Raw genomic sequence first — 4,805 nt, forward strand, 5'->3', positions numbered from 1 at the left:
GGATTCGAACCCGCGATCCTCAGTTTGCGAGTCGAGTGCCCTAACCACCTGGCCATGCCGGGCCATATTATTTGTAATATTCTACGTAAGTTCCCTTTCTGACGATTACTAATTAATAAGTTACGTTATAAAAACTACAGTTTTAATATAATAAATATATCTTAATACTCATTCCATAGTTCCGTAGAACAAATGTTTTCATTGGTTGTTTTTGTTTTTAATTTTCACACAAAGCTGACGACAGCTACTCAAACGCACCCACCATAAACTCTAAAACAATTCTTTTCTGACCGAATAGTGGAATTTCGCTCTCTCTCTCTCTCTCTCTCTGAAAGCGCACTCACAGCCCCAAAATGTGGAGCACGTTTTTACGGCAAGAGAACGCGACCCTGAATCCTCGGATTCACAGCCAGGACATGTTAACTACTAGACAACGTTCGGTCTCATGTTTATTGATATACCCGATTGATATAAATGTCTTACAGGGTCGCGGTAGAGCTACTGAACCCGGTTCGAAGCCGTGCGATACCACAGACAATGATACATAACTCCTTTGCGTAGATTGTAGCCGGTGGGGTGCTGCTGCCTGGTTGCTTTACCTCTGGTCAGTAGTTTAACATTATGGACAGTGGCTGATAGTCTTAGTAACTTTATCATAAATACAATTGCCTTACAAGCTAACATAATATGAACAGATTACAACGTGTACTGCAGAATAAAAAAAAATGGAAGATTTCTTTTCCGTATTAGTTAATAGGTTTTCATATTCCGAACTGAAAGTACACAGGTCTCAAGAAAAAATCTAATTATATTCTCTAGGGTTTTGGTTACAAAAGACGTAGTGCTACCTGTTGCTGACACCTTCAAAGCTCTACAGTATATACTCAGCTGTAGCTTTTTCTAACGTATTTTTTATGCTAACCTCATTTACAGGTCCTGCTTTACACAAACTTTTATAGAAAATAATTTGACATCGAATTTTTCCTGAGTAATGTATATGTAGCTGTAACTGTCTTATTTGTATTAATGTACAGAAAAAATAGAGTGCAGTATATACATGGATGACCTATAGGAGACTGCGGGAAACAAGCTATCCCAATCATGTAACAGTAGCAGTACATTAAATTCGTAACTACGACAATATTTTAACTACATAACAACAGCAATACGTTAAATATGTAACAACAGCAACGTATTAAATAACAACAGCAACGTATTAAATAACAACAGCAATACGTTAAATATGTAACAACAGCACGTATTAAATAACAATAACAATACGAAAAATATGTAACAACAGCAATGTATTAAATAATAACAACAGCAATACGTTAAACATGTAACAACAGCAACGTATCAAATAATAACAAAAGCAATACGAAAAATATGTAAGAACAGCAACGTATTAAATAATAACAACAGCAATACGTTAAATATGTAACAACAGCAATTCGTTAAATATGTAACAACAGCAATACGTTAAATATGTAACAACAGCAACGTATTAAATAATAAAAACAGCAATACGTTAAATATGTAACGACAGCAACACGTTAAATATGTAACAACAGCAATACGTTAAATATGTAACAACAGCAACGTATCAAATAATAACAAAAGCAATACGAAAAATATGTAAGAACAGCAACGTATTAAATAATAACAACAGCAATACGAAAAATACATATTATCAGGTCATCTAACTGTTTGCGGCTGCGTTAATTATTCAGCTCCTATTTCCTCATAACACTTTTAAAAATTAGTATGAAACGGTGTAACTTAAATAAACAGTTAACACATGGCTTACACGTAGGCGCTGATAAAAGTCGATTGAAAATTCTTCCTTCTCATTGGCCTTGTTTTGAAAGATAAGAAAACTATATAACGACTATTATTCCATCGTTAGCTGCGGTTCTTTACCGGCGCAAGAGAATATCACAACTTGTACGCGTAGACGAGCATGTAATACATTGTGTAAAGTGAGAAACAAAGGTAAAAGTAACCGCAAGATGGCCACATTGACCTCATCAGCTTTTCAAGCAACTCCTTATCCACAATTTTGCTTTGTGTCCAAAAGCCCCTCAATATTACAGTTAACCCAGCTACTTACTTCTGAAGCCCCCCCCCCCCCATGTCTTTTATATGGAAATGAATGATGTAACCGAACTTTTTTAATCAGTCCTTACACTGGGTGTTATAACAGACAAAAACATAAAATTACTCAATACGATGCGTTAGATATCCCCCTCCCCCTTTACTAGTAGTGAACGGTATAAAAACAAATCGTTAATTTGAGGGTTAATAAATGTAATCGTGTAACTTAATAATAAAGTTGAGATGAACTGTTTACTTTTATTATAATGAGATTTTTTTTTCAAAAAAGAATAAACAGCATATTTTTTAAAAAAAGGAAAGGCTTAAAGGAATCTAAGAAAATCCGTAAAAATGTAAAATGTAGATCGTCATATTGACTTTAAACCGGAATTAAGATAATGGAACCGCCTGTTGCGTGATTAAACAGTTGAACAAGAAACGGGTTATTAACGTAAATCATAAGTATAATTAAATTACTTGACAATGTTTGTTTTAGCACAAAACCCCACAGTGGCCTGTCTGTGTTGCTTGTACCGCAAAGATCGAGACCCAGAACTTTAGCGTTTTGGCTTCAAAGATTATCGCTGAACCACTTGGGGATAAGTATGATTAAAAAAAAAGGCAACAGAAAAGAAAAAACGCATTTTTTTCACTTAACTATCGCATTTGTTTTGTAACGAAAGGCAAATGTTGGCTCATAACGTTATCTGATATACATCATTCCTGTTGACCCTTAGATCGAGTGTTGACGTCGTCATCGGGAATCATTTGGTTCTGCGTAAACAAAGTACAATTCTGTATGTTCCAGTTTAGCTTTCTAAAGTATGCATATGTAGTGAAAGCTTGTAAATATACACACGATCTCTACTCTTTAGTATCAAACGTTCCTTAGGATTAATTGAGAACGATGACAGCTTGTAACACAAGAATATTCAGACAAGTCTTGAGTAAATTCCTTGGTATTCCTTGTTCATTAGTCAAGTTCCTGTAAACATGGCCTATTATTTTCAGGTTCTCGCATGAACAGAACATAATTAAACTGTACGGAAAATATCTGTGGTGTTCGCTTTTGATTTAAAACCATGTATTTGAACATCTAAAAATCCGCTGTTAAAAGCATATATTGATGTCTAGCATTACTTGACTTATTTTCTTTCTCCAGTCTTTTTATGTACAGTCTATAAGACTTATGATCTGGGAAGAACCTAATCATGAACTTTAAATGGTGATAAGTCGCAGAACATTTACTTATCCATCTCTTCGTACGTCCTTCACTCAAACTTACCTATTTATTTATCTGTACGTACGCGTCTATGTTAGTATCTATGCAAAAAAACAGCAGCGGGATCGCGTATAGTCAAACACGGCAGGACTGGGATTTATAGTCAAACACGGCAGAACTGGGATTTATAGTAAAACACGGCAGGACTGGGATTTATAATCAAACACGGCAGAACTGGGATTTATAGTCAAACACGGCAGGACTGGGATTTATAGTCAAACACGGCAGAACTGGGATTTATAGTCAAACACGGCAGAACTGGGATTTATAGTCAAACACGGCAGAACTGGGATTTATTTTCCGATGAATGAGATAGGTTGCCTTACTTTTTCTTTTGTGTAAACCTATTATATGTTTTCAGTGTATGCATTGAATTAATCGAGCTTCTCAGAAGCCAGAATGAAGCGATGTCATTACAAGCAAAACAATTACTTAGTAGACAACATAAAGTGAAAGGCAGTAATGCTTCAGTATTAAAATCTAGTTACTTAATTATAAATAAAAAATATTTACTACAAAATAAAAACTTTTCTTTTTAACACTATCACCAGAACCGTTATCATTCACTCAAAATCGCGCCAAATCGTTATTAAAGTAGCTAAATTGGAAGTACTTGATTTTTTTTTTTTTTTGCTTGCAATATTTGGTTCGCTAATAATATATTTAGTTAGAAAGTAAACTTTCAAACCTTTCTTTCCACACCACTTCTCTGTCTGCTGGGTGCTATGTGTTACTAGATTAATTATTGAATAATAACTGCATACAAAACAGAAACGTTAGGAAAGTAACCCTGGTTATGTTTCAAAAGTTCATCAAAACGATGTTTTTGTGTAGATTTGTGTTTGATTTTTTAAAGCTAGTTTATACGGAGTAGAAGCCAGCCGAAACAAAGTTATATGACTGTATGGTTATAATTGGAATCATTACCTTTAGTTATGGCACTTTAAAACTAGTTTTTACGGAGAAGAAGCCAGCCGAAATAAAGTTATATGACTGTATGACAAAGTAAATGATAAGTGGGTTATTATAGTTAATTAGTCTGAGAAACAAACGCTGGAAGAAATAACAACATTAATTTAATTTCTCCAACGCAATAATATAAATCACTGGATAGACAAAGTTTTATCTACTACTGTATAGACCCATCACATCTATTTTACAGTGTTGTAAAATATCTGTTGTCATTTTAGAAGATTATTCAAACTACATAATAATAAAACTAATACATACGTTTTTATAGACAAATACCAAAAACCTGGATCATGAACATAAAATGAGCTGTTCTTGGTTCTGTGGCTCAAATGCTTTTCCAGATATCATTCAAGATAATACGATTTTGTTCCACTAGATGACGCCATAATTCAGGATCTACATTATTGATCACCAGTGTATATATTATATATATATAAATATATATATATATATATAT

The sequence above is a fragment of the Limulus polyphemus genome, unplaced genomic scaffold (assembly GCF_000517525.1).
Source record: "Limulus polyphemus unplaced genomic scaffold, Limulus_polyphemus-2.1.2 Scaffold229, whole genome shotgun sequence".
Classification (NCBI taxonomy): domain Eukaryota; kingdom Metazoa; phylum Arthropoda; class Merostomata; order Xiphosura; family Limulidae; genus Limulus; species Limulus polyphemus.